General features: G+C 40.5%; 1 protein-coding gene and 1 long non-coding RNA gene across 3 annotated transcripts in view; both read right to left on the bottom strand.

Annotated features, from left to right (window-relative positions):
* Positions 1-12,697, bottom strand: part of LOC115275407 — a 19,606-nt gene extending 6,909 nt beyond the window's left edge. Inside the window, exon 1 of the long non-coding RNA XR_003901554.1 lies at positions 12,583-12,697. This is a non-coding gene — a long non-coding RNA (uncharacterized LOC115275407). The remainder of the gene's footprint in view (positions 1-12,582) is intronic.
* The window catches only part of TAFA1 (TAFA chemokine like family member 1), a 496,597-nt gene that overhangs the window by 377,108 nt on the left and 106,761 nt on the right, over positions 1-12,728 (bottom strand). The window lies entirely within an intron of this gene.

Raw genomic sequence — 12,728 nt, 5'->3', positions numbered from 1 at the left:
TTTTTGACAAAGCAGGAAAGAGTATCCAATGGAGAAAAGACTGCCTCTTTAGCAGGTGGTGCTGGGAAAATTGGACAGCAACATGTAGAAGAATGAAACTAGACCACTTTCTTACACCGTACACAAAAATAGGAAGGACTTATTTAGAACGTCACATTCATTATTTCATTTAGTCCTGACAACTGCCTGATGGGTTAAGTACCACTAATATCCTCATTTGCAGATACAAAAACATGAGCTATATGTCCAAGATCACATACAGCTAATAAACAGAAGAGCCATCCATTGCTGAAGAGCTTGTACTCTTCAACCACTCTATGTTCAGTTTCCTGTGTTGGCATGAATTGGGGGAGAATAGGAGATGAGTGCGGTTAAGAGGGGGCTTGCTATTAATTAGAAAAGAATTCTACACCACATTCCAGACATTACCAAAATGCACAAGTCATATCTGGCATCACTGTAGGAACTCAACTTTGTTTTTTCTTTTAGGGTGTTCTGGTCATGAAGGGAGAGTTGAAGTCCCAGAAATCTTCTAGTTCATCCTGTTATAAACAAGCAGTCTAAATGTCCCAATTATAATGAGTGATTCCATAGATTTGGTTTAGAAAGAAGCTGAGGGGGCACCTGGGTGGTTCAGTCGGTTAAGCGTCCAGCTTCAGCTCAGGTCATGTTCTCACGGTTCATGGGTTCAGGCCCCATGTCGGGCTCTGTGCTGGCGGCTAGCTCAGAGCCTGGAGTCCGCTTCAGATTCTGTGTCTCCCTCTCTTTCTGACCCTCCCCTGCTCTCTCTGTTTCTCTGTTTCTCAAAAATAAATTTAAAAACATAAAAAATAATTTAGAAAGAAGCTGAGAAAAGACCACAGACTCTTGTCTTTTTCATAACAAGACACATCGTGCATACAGTGAATCAATATTTCCCCATAATGGTACTTGTCTCCCACTGAATTCCTGGCAAATTCTGCAGAGGAAAGCAATGCTTACAGTATATTGTCACTTTGGTGTTTCAGGGGGAATTATTCATCCCCATGCATTATTGAAACAGAGATTGCTTTACAGAGCCAGTCCCCAACTCTAATTTCCAATGGTGTGTTATTTCTCCTCTTACTGCTATTGAAATGTGCAATTAATTTCTAAGGTTAATTGACCTGGTATTTAGTATGTCAATGTTTGCATGTGTTGACATAAATAAATATATATAATGATAGATGTAACAGTGTAGTAGAAATTCATTTCCCAATGGAACTCATTAAATACAATTAAAATATGCTGGTACTTTCCAGAATTCTAAAGGTACACCAGTGCAAATCTAAAATACTGGACAAATACAATCTAATTCTACATGGCCACACTCAAGGACAGTAATTCACAGAGCAGAGGAATTTTCACATCCTGCTTCCTGCAGAATTTCCCCCTTGGATGATAGCATTTGGAACTTCAAGTCCCCCAGTGCTAGAAACTTCTAGGAGTGTCAAATATATTCTAATTCCACCTGAAAAAACTTGCAGTGATTCAACTCCCTACTAAGTACAACTTCACTATTATGGAAACCGACTGTTGATAATAATAACAGCAGAGCACTAACCAGTACTGCTGACTGTCTGCCATGGGGATTGTGCCGTGGACTTTTACAGTGTGCACCCCTACTGCTGTTGTAACTCACAAGCATGCTGCAATGTGGGGCATGCTCTCTTGATTTAAAATCAAACTCTCTCTGGCTGAATATATCTGATGGGACATTCACTCCTACTTTTAATAATAAAATTGAAGGAACAATGAAAAACAGGGGATTTGGAAGAAAACAAAAAAAGCAAGGTATTTATATGAAAGAATATGAAGTGACTCAATGTTTGAGGGGTTTTGTCTGTTTTGTTTTGTTTCTTTCTGTGTCTAGGAGTCTTTTAACATAGTACGTGCGAAAGGAAAGATTTTCCTACAAAGTACTCTTATTTCTAGACCTTGAGAAACTAGTTTGGTAAACAATAAACTCCTGACATAATGGAAAAATCATTCCAGTGCTTCATTCTTGTCTTTTGAAGACTTATATCCTTGAAAACACTGTTATAAGATTTTCCCCTCAGCCACAACCTCAGGGCTAATGGCAGGTCCTTAACAAACAGGTAAAAAGCAGAATGAAAGTATCTTTTGAAATTTCAACAAACCACTGGGCCAAGACTTAGTATCAGCTGATATACAAATTAATTGATCCACACCATGTCTCATCAGAATGCTCACTGATGGAAGAGAGAATCCCACATACCAGGTGACTTTTTTAATTACATCTTTTTGATTTGTATCCACCCAAGAAGGAGACAAATTAAGAAAAAGAAAAAAAAATCCTCTGCTTTTCCCCCAGCATCTGTTGTTTACCCCACCCCCTTTCTCCATTTAGGAACCCAAAACATGTATAGTTCAGTTTCCCTCCCAACGTGCTCATTTTAAAAGAAGAGAAGTAACGAAGGCACTCTGTGAATGGGGTTGCCATGGAGAAGCTGGTCCAGGTAAAGAATAGTCACTACAGAAAAGTGGCATGCAGCTTGTCAGCAGAAACGCTGCGGCTGCAGCCCAGAGCAATCAGCATTTCTGCCCCTGCTCATTTAAATTCAACAGCATTCTGGGGGTCTCCAGAAAAGGCTCTGTCGGGACGCCTGGCTTTTCCAGAAGAGCAGCGCCCTGGCTATCTGTATTTAAATCAAAGCACACTTCAAAAGCATGGAGACACTCTCGTATTTAATAGAACCCTAATGAATAGCCTTTGTTTAAAGCCTTTTCCTCTGCTTTCAATGTACTGTGTTTACATGTAGTGGGATAAACACAGAGTTCTAACCCAGGACCTCTGCCCGTGTGAAGGAAATAAAGGTCCGTTGTGAGCTGCCTTAGTTTTGCATCTTCCCTTTTTTCTTGAAAAAAGGCATCAGCCCAAATCAGAGAAATATACACAAGTTAATCTTTCCGGAGTCCAACCTTTTACTCTACTGGTTAAAAATTATTTAAAGAATATGTAAGTAAATATAGGTTCCATTATTAGACTTCAGCATAACAACCTAGGTTTCAGTGAAAGGAAATATATTTAAATGCGCATGAGCTATGCACTCATACCCTAAATATGCATGAAACATACATCTGTCATCATACCTAAGGTTGTTTAAATGTAAAATGGAAAGAGAATCTCGATATTTTGAAAGAAACAAGGAAACCGTGAGTGTGACTCAGTTAAGACTTGTTTCCATAAAGTGCTATTAAGCAAGCTCTCATGGTCTAATCCTTAAAGAATCAGCTTCTATCTTTGAGCATGCAACAAATACCACTGATGTTTCTTAAGTGTCTATTATGTTCCAAGCACGAGGCTAGGTCCTTTATATTCATAACCCCACGGTGTTTTACAAACAAGAAAATAGTGGTTTAGAGCTGTTAAGCAACGTGCCAAAGCCTATTCTTCCATACTGTAGCCAAGGTGAGGGCTCGAACCTGGGTCTTGCAGACTCCTGCAAACTGTGTGTTTCTCTCCATACTGCCAGAAAATCGGGAAATGACAAAATTCAAATGTAGGACCTCAGCCCTGTGAACCATATGCCCCATCACGGAGTCCTGGGACAGTATCAGAGACGAAGTGATAGGCTTTGTTTGGCCTGGGCTAGGTATCCCGGGGATGCATCACAGCACACATATTTGATGACTATCTAAAATCTATTCACCCCGCCTCTTTACTAACAAGTGGCAACATGCCCAGCTGAACAACTTGCCAGGCTGCTGTACAGATATGTGTGGCTAGTGGGATGTAATCAAACGCTTTGGGTACGGTGATCAGCAAAGTTTTCTAAAAGGGTTTTATTTGGCCACTGTGTGTCTTTTTGCTTTTTCACCTGTCTTGCTTTATTGCCTACACACCCATCTAATGACTGAAAGATGAGTGACATGTCATAATCACAAAGGAACTCAGAAGATAGAGACCAGGTGCTAAGAAACTTCACTAACCTGAAGACAGTGATTCTTCAAGTCCTAGCTTCCTGTTTAGGTAAAAGAAAATTACCCTGATTTTTATTTAAGCCAATTTTACTTAGGGCTTCCATTATACAGAGTCAAAACTGGCCCAGTCAAAACCTCCATGGTGTTAGAATAAGAAAGAAAAAGGAGTCAGAATTCATACCCTTATCGTTCCAATAAGATGAGAATATCCTGGAGCTTAGAGACCCTATCTTTTTCCTCTCTTTTGATGCCACCCCAACACCCAGAACTTTTCCAGATACACAGCAGAGTCTATGGTCACTTGCTTACTTAAACCATTAGATATTTTAGAAAAAGAGCAAGGAAGGTCTAACTTTCCGAACGTCATTTTTTTAAAAAGCTAAACTCAATTTAAATACTTTAAGAAAATATACTCTGGATAGATTCCAGCAGGCCACTGACAGGGACTGACAGCAAGCACCATCAACCTGAAGAAAACAACCACCCAGAATTAAATTTGTCTCTCAAAATGACAGTGGCTAACAAAGGAGATATGTGGATATTTAAATTAGAGTTGGCAAAGAAATGACTTTTTACACACATATGCATGCACGTGCACACAAACACAGGTTTCCTTGTAGAAACTCATCCCATTAAGAGTATGAATGCAACTTCAATGTTGATCTCCTGATTTAACCCCCTTCTTCCTCTACAAGACTCACTGTGTTCTTGTTCCTTTTCAGACCACTGAATCTATTTGCTTTTGAAATCTCCAAATTCCATGCCCCCGCACTCAGTACCTAGTTTGCTTGCTTACTCTTTCCTCTTGCACATGCCATTCTAGAAGTCATTCCTCAGGGTGCCTGGATGGCTCAGTTGTTTGAGCATCCAACTCTTGGTTTCTGTTCAGGTCATGGTATCATGGTCTGGTTTGTGAGATCAAGCCCCATGTCTGACCGCACTTACAGCACAGAGCTTTCTTGAAATTCTCTCATTCCCTCTCTCTCTCTGCCCCTCCCCTGCTCAAGTGCACACACCCTTTCATTCTCTCAAAATAAATAAATAAACATTTTTAAAAAATAGAAGGCATTCCTCTACAGCTGTATAATCTTCTCTAAAGCCACAGTACCCCCATTGGTAAATGAGTAAAAGAATAAAATCTCATCTGGCTAGATTCTATGAGGTTATAGATTAACAAACTTGTCATAGTATAAGCTTCGTGAGATATACTCAATCAGTAAACATTGGTGGCCATTGTTGTATGACTCAATCAAAAGTTGATTCCACAGCAACAATTATTTTAGCTCTCCCTTTTCTCCCATGGATCAATCAATCAATCAATCAGGGATCTCCTTTCCGGTCATCACTATTGCGCTATTCATTTCGACTAGTTTCCACCCCTCCACTGATGTTCAGCCCCAGGCCCATACTCTCCAAGAGTCCAGTCCAACCACTATGACATTAGAAATGTCTCCAACTTTTGCATTACATCCAGCCCCTGGGGCTTAAAAAATTGAACTTGAACAACCACGCTACAGTGATTCTGAGGCATGAGCTTGAATGCTGAAGGTTTTGTGCAGCCCAACGCCATGCAGTAAGTCTCTCAAATGCCCAACTTAGCCCGCTCAGTATCTGAAAACTGTACTCACTCTTTATGGACCTAACAGCCCATAGCGACAGCTAAGACGTTTGCTTAATCTGCCCCAGAACAGCACTGATAAGTGCAGCAGCATATTGAAGAAGGGCAGCAGCATGGTGGTGAGAAGTCTAAAAATAAAAATAAAGATGCAGGAAAGGTGAGACCTGAAGGCAATTAAACGATGCTCTTCCTCCGGGGAGAATTGAGGCAACTAATTGGCCAGCTCAAACAGTTCTGACAGCCATCTTAGGGCCAGACTCTCGTTTTTAGAATGAGTGTGTGTCCAGGGATGATTATAGAGAGACTGACATTATACATCATCCACAGTGTGGGAGAATGTGGGATCTCTCAAGAGGAGCTATAACAGAGTCACTGATGAGTATAAATAAATAAACAAATAAATAACCACCACTTCATGATCAAAGATCACATGTGTGACCAGTCACATGACACTGCAAATAATCACCTGGGAAGACCCTAATTCACCAATCCATTCATTACACATGAATTGATTTCCTAAAATATTTATTAAGGCCTTATGCAGATACTAAGGATAAAATGGTGAACAGTCAGAAAAAGTTGCTACCTTCATGAAGTGGCCATTCTTCGGGACAAGCTGACATCAAACAAGTCAGTCAATGAATGAACAATAAAATAACAGGATTATGAAGGAAAAGGACAGTGTGATGGGCTAGAAATGGTCTGTAAAGGTGACAGGGAGGGTCTTACAGGGGGTTAATATTTGGTCTGAGATAGCCAGGATGAGAAGGAACCATCTCTGCAAAGATATAGTGCAAAGAGAGTTTTGTAGGCAAAAGGAACAGAGACGCAAAGGCCCAGAGGCAGAAAACACTTGATGTGCTTGGGGAAGAGAAATATGATGATACAGGGAAACCAAGATAGGAGAGATTGAAATGGACAGGAGCCAAATCGGAAGAGCTTTGGAGGCCAGAGTACAAACTCAAGGTTTCACTTTAACAAGGGGAAGGTTTTAGAGCATTGTGAGGGCCAGCACCACACTTTGCTGTGGCTTGTATTCAGTGAAGAGAAACAGGCAGACTAGTGAAGAGGCTGCTGTGGAGGCCTGCAGGGTTCAAGTGAGCATGGCAGCAGCAGACATGGAAATAAATGACAGGGTTTGAGCTGATCTTGGAGAAAGAACCACTTGTGGCTTTTACCCAAAGGCCTCACTGCTCCAAATGTCAGCAGCAAGCTGTTCAAGTGCCTGAAGTTTCTGAAATTATATAATTAAAAAAGAATGGGTTCTGTTCAAAACGAATTCAAGATAGAGGTTTTAGGTAGTTTTGCTTCCAGCTTCAGCTTCCAGAATGCATGGCTGCTTTTTCGCAGGCCAAGTCTTAAAACTAACTGAGGTGTAATGGGTTCTACATCCCAGGGCAAAGTCTGCCCTGGCTACCTCGCAGGGTTGTGGTGAAAAGTTAACTAACTGATTAATATAAATAAAGGAAAAGTCTTTAAAGCTCCATGTTGATATTTCCCAAACCAAAACACATTTGCCCCAGGAAAGATGAAAATAAATCATGTGTAGTCACAGGTATAGGCTTCTATATCACAGTACTTACCAGAGCCTTTAATGAATTAATGGGTATGTTAGTGGCCAATATTACACTGTCTTTCTCAAAATTATTTCAAGACAGAATTTATTTTTCTTTCAGACCACCGGGTTGCAACTGCCATGGAACCCAGTTTGGCAAACAGTGTATTACAGAGATATCAAAGACTATGACTTAAACACCAGGAGACCTTTCAAAATCCAGAATCTGCTAGCAAGGATAATATATTGCACAACTTATAAGTGTCAGTGCTTTGGAGAAGAATTACCAGGTTAGGGAGCCAGCATCTTGCCCAGGTGCCAAAAATAATAAGGTACCATTCACAATAGGAAGAAAAGAGATGGCGAGGTAAGGTATTTTACAAATGGAGCTTCCTATAAACCTGTGAGGTAGCCATTTTGATCTCCACTTAACAGATAGGAGAACTGGGCTCGAAGAGGTTGAGTGACCCGGCATCAGTACATCCAACTGATGTGAAACCAACACGTGTACTTCGAACCATTAAACCAATGGCTCATTAAAAAAAAATGAGTGTAGTGCCACACAATGTTACGGTAGTTTCAGACGTACAGCACATTGATTCAACCTCTCTACAGATTATGTTCTGCCCATGACAAGGGCAGCTACCCTCTGTCATTCTGTCATCATAACAACTTTATTACAATATCATTGACCATATTCTCCAGGCTGTGCCTTGTATTCCTATGACTTATTCATTCCACAATTGGCTAGTTTGGCACCTGTTCTAATTCTAACCACAAGGACCAGCAGAGAGCAAGACTGGCAGGGGATTAGAGCTTGGCTTTCCCACTCACCAACTGTGTGATGTTAGGCAAGTTGCTCAACCTCTCTGAGCCCTGGCTAACTCCTCTGCACCAGACATAATAATAATGCCCCCTTCGCACTCTTAGGTTTGTTATGAGGATGGAATGGGACAAAATAAGTACTTAGCTCAGCTCCAGGAACATTGGGAGACCCTCTGAAATATTCACCCTTGCTTACTATTTTGTACAGTAATATTTAATTTGTATGTATAATTTGGAATGTTTAAGGGGCAAAGACCCCCTGGGGGAATGCTGGGTGCCAGAAACTGAGGAAAAGCTTTACCCTTTTCAGAGTTTTGATTAGCATGATTTATTCTGATGTCAAAGTCAGGGTGTAAGTGACAAAGCACAAAAGCTGCACAGTTTCACTTATCCTAGGGAGACTATCTTTTTCCATAAACTGGCTTAAAGACTTTATTATTTTTTTCTGGGAGCACTCAGTTTAGAGTTAACTCACTGAGCCCGAGCAATATGAAGAAAATTGGAAACCTAGTGAGAGATAAAGACTTAGCTCCGAATGTCTAAATGATTCCCAAAGTATTACTCTAAGTGCCACAGACTTTCTCTTCATGGAGCGTGCCCACATAATAGCAGGTGGGGACAAGCATGGGAGAACGGATCATGGAACATGGCACACAGTCATGAATGACATGTGCGCCTGTGTGTGGAGGGGGTCTGTTCTGATTATGAATAAAGCTGCTGATTTAAAATCATTCCTATTCTTGCCTTAGTTAAATCCACAAGAAGCCAATTTTAAACCTTTAAAAAGCAATATCATCTTGTTCACAGTCCCCTGCGAGTTGTTTGTCTACTTAATAAAATTGTTGCCTGGCTAATAAAGTTGTGGCCGAAGTCCTGCCTCTTAGCCATTAACTTCAGGATCTCAGTACAGTTTTCTATTCATTACACTCTTAAGTCCCTTAGCAGGAGGATGTAGAGTCTTGCTTAGAATTGAATTTGGATGACCTCAGATCTTGATGAGTTTAAATTGGAAAACAAGATGTTAGATTAGTATAACGACTATGTGGAATAAAGCGTTTGGCCTCTGGAGTCAGCCTGCCTAACTTTGTGTCTTGACTCTCCTACTAACTATGAACTCTCTAAGCCTGTTTCTTCAGTTTAATACCTGAATAATAATAATTAACAATAATAATAAAATAATAACTACACTACATCAGAAGTGATTATAAGCATTAAAGGAACAGTAGAGTATCTGGATCATAAACACTAGCTATCATTACTGTCATCACCATCATCACCGTCACCACCACCCTTAATCATTACTATCATCATCAATCACCGCCATCCCCACCACTATCAGCAACACCGTCATCATTACCACCATCAGCACTATCAATCAACACCACTCTCATTACCACCACCATCACCACCACCATAAGGAGAACCATCCCCATCCCCATCATCAGCACCACCCTCCTCATTACCACCATCATCACCACCATCGCCATGACCACAACCATCGCAACTACCATCATCATTAACATCATCATGAATCTACCATCACCATCACCACCACTACCAGCAGCACCACCATCATCACCACCACGAGCACTACCATTATCATTACTAGTAGCAGCAGCAGCAACAAAAATGTCAAAGTCCACACAAAACTATTAGCCCAATTCTTCAAGATCCACTTACTATTTCTTTACCTTCTTTCATTTCTCCCACGTCCATTTTACCTATGCTTATGTTTTCCATGTACCAAGTAAAAACAATTTTAAACCTAACAGGATGTTAATCGAGAGCCATTGTGGCAGCTAACTATAGTCTTTAACACCTCCTAATTTTGCCTATTTTAGATAGTTTATTTCAAATGTTCTGCCCTCCATCCCTTTTCTATCGCTCATACACTGTCAACTGTCACTGTCAATTAATCACTAAATAAGACTGATTGTCTTTTAAATATTTATCTGTAAAGACCTTCTCCTCCCCTTTAGTGACCAAATGAGTCACAGATCAACTCAAGACCTTCACAAATCTGATTGCTGAATTTTAGTTGTGGACTGATACAACAAAAGTCAGTTAATAAAGCTCATTCATGAGTTTTCAGTTTACATTAATTGTTTTTGCAGTGAAGCCCTGTTGTACACATTTTGTATTTTCAGGCTAGGTACTAATATCGCTATTTTAAACCAATATCCAAAAACACTGAGTTCATCAGATTCTGCAGACTAAATCTCAAAAACTCCCATCTTCCTCTTTTAGAATGACAGGAATTATGAGCCTATTATATTGAAGAGTTCACACAAAATGCTCTTCTGTAATGAAACAGGAACATGACCACTCAGGGAAGAACATCCCACATTCTCAAGTCAGGCTGGCAAGATTGCTGGGTCATTATTGTTAGTGAGACGCGTAGTCAAGTGAACCCCCATCTCACATGATGTGCCTCACATTATAACCTCCCAGTGTATAAATGCCATCCCATGATGTATTCTTGACTTTGCACTTGGTCTATACACTCTGTATTTGGTCTATATGCTCCCTCTTGCTCTGTATTTGGTCTATAAGCTCCATCCTTATCTATTATCCCAGCCTGGGACAGGGCCTGTAACAGAAAATCAATGGATATTTGCTGATATGTAAAGCATGTTTATCTTTGGAAATGTATAATTTTTGAAAACATAGGCAACCATCAAATTCACTCTTTTTTTCCTTCAGGATTATAGGGGAGAACCAAATGCTTTCCAAGACTGAAGAGGGAAGTAACCAAGCAAGACATGAGAGCCTTCCAAAGAAGATTCTGACAACCAGTTGCCATGTTGCTGGTACAGCACTTAGTAAAGAAAATTGAACAGTGCACAACTGATCTACTCATTATCAAGGTCTAATAGACATGTTTATTTGTTTGTTCACTGATTGAGTCATTCAACTAACTTTGGCTGAATGCCTATAGTGTGCTAGGCATTGGGAGCTCAACAGTAAATAAAAGAAATGGAATTTACAGGAGATTTGCACAATGGCACTGGCATTAGAGTTTTAGAACAACATATGTGTCTCAGTTTGAGTCCCAGAAATCAGAGCCCAAGACAAGGACTTATTTGCAGGTAGTTTATTGTGAAAATAATTCTGGGAGACAAGAACAAGAGAACAGGGAGAGTGAAACAATAAAAGAGCAAGTCAAATATAAGTGTGTGTTTTGAAGGTCTCTGTTGTAGGCAGTAGGGGTTGCTGAGAATCCACTGGGGCCTCTGAGCAGCACACACACATTTTCTAGAATTGTCCACCAGGAGAATTGGAAGGCTGCCGTGTTTACCCACTAGTCAGTCCCTGTGCCCACTGGCTAAGGGTTGTTTGCAGGCTACCCTTACACACAGGCTGAGTGGGTTCCTTGGAAAAGACTTTGAAACAAAAAGCAGGAAGACAATGAGTGCCACTGAGGCAGGTGCTGCCAGCAGGAAGGGAATCAGAGCCCCCAAGGCACCGCCCACCACAACTGTGGCTAAAATGAAGGGTAAACTGGAGAAATGCAACATGAGACACCAAAACCTAGTGACTGTCATTCTTTTAAGAAGTTTTAATGAGGGCCTGCTTCACTGACTGGCTCTTTGTTAGGACCCTATCTGTGAGCTTAAAAAGACAAAGGGCTTCCACATCTCCAATTATACCCATCTTCAGGAGGGGACCTGTCTCTCCAGCACACCTAGAATATCTTTCAGACCAAAGAAACGTTTTTGGTGATGAGATATCCTATCACTTTTTGAAGCACATTAAATTTTAATTTTAAAAACAACAAAAAATGGCAGTAGTAGTAATAATAGCAAAACACACACACACACACACACACACACACACACACACACAACCTAAAAAAAACCCAACCAAAAACAATAGGACAAATGACTTTTTCTATGTACCAGACTCTAAGTGCTTTATATATCATCTCTTTCATTCCTCCACTAATGACATAGGTACCATTATTATCATACCCATTATGTAAATGAGGCAACAAAGTTTATAAGAAGTTATAAAAAAAGTCAGTGAGATGCAAGGCAAAGATTAAAGCCCACAGTCAGATGTGAGTCTGCACTCACTACAGCATTCTGTGTCTGTAAGCCCAATGGAGAACCTGAGCACTGCCCACTCATTCCAATCATCTGCATTTTTTCATATCTATTTCTTGTATACAGCCAAGTGCTTTCAGATATCATGAGTCTTAGTCAATGCCTAGTGGAGGCAGGCTTCGTTTGCTTCTCTTATAGAACTGAAAAGAAATACAGAGCTAATCCACCATGACCCCAGCCTCAATCCCCCACCTCTTTTCCTTAACCCTCTTACCCACATTTACAGAGGCTCCAAGAGAGCAAACAGTCCATTCTTTTCAGTAGGGATACATCATAGCTAGCTAGTGATAGAGCAGAATCCAGAACCCTGTGTACTAAAAGTGCTAGGAGCTCAGGCTCTGAACTCAGACTTCCTGAATTTGAATCTAACTCACATAAGTTCTCCAAAGCGTTGGTTTTCTTATCTACAAAATAGGCATGATAACAGTGTCTAATGTATTAGACAATATTTATAAAGCCTGTAGCACAGTCTCAAAGCATTGGCTATTACCATTATTTCCTCCACTGTCACATACCCTTTATGAAAGAAGCTCATGCTCCTAACTTATAGAGTTATGGCTCCAATTAGAAGTTCATGATGTGGGGCGCCTTGGTGGCTCAGTCAGTTAGGCGTCCAAGTCTTAATTTTACCTCAGGCCATGTTCTCACAGTTCATGAGTTC

This window comes from Suricata suricatta, chromosome 12, assembly GCF_006229205.1.
Source record: "Suricata suricatta isolate VVHF042 chromosome 12, meerkat_22Aug2017_6uvM2_HiC, whole genome shotgun sequence".
NCBI lineage: Eukaryota > Metazoa > Chordata > Mammalia > Carnivora > Herpestidae > Suricata > Suricata suricatta.
Note: the sequence above shows the minus strand (reverse complement) of the source record. Positions and strands in the feature narration are given on the sequence as shown.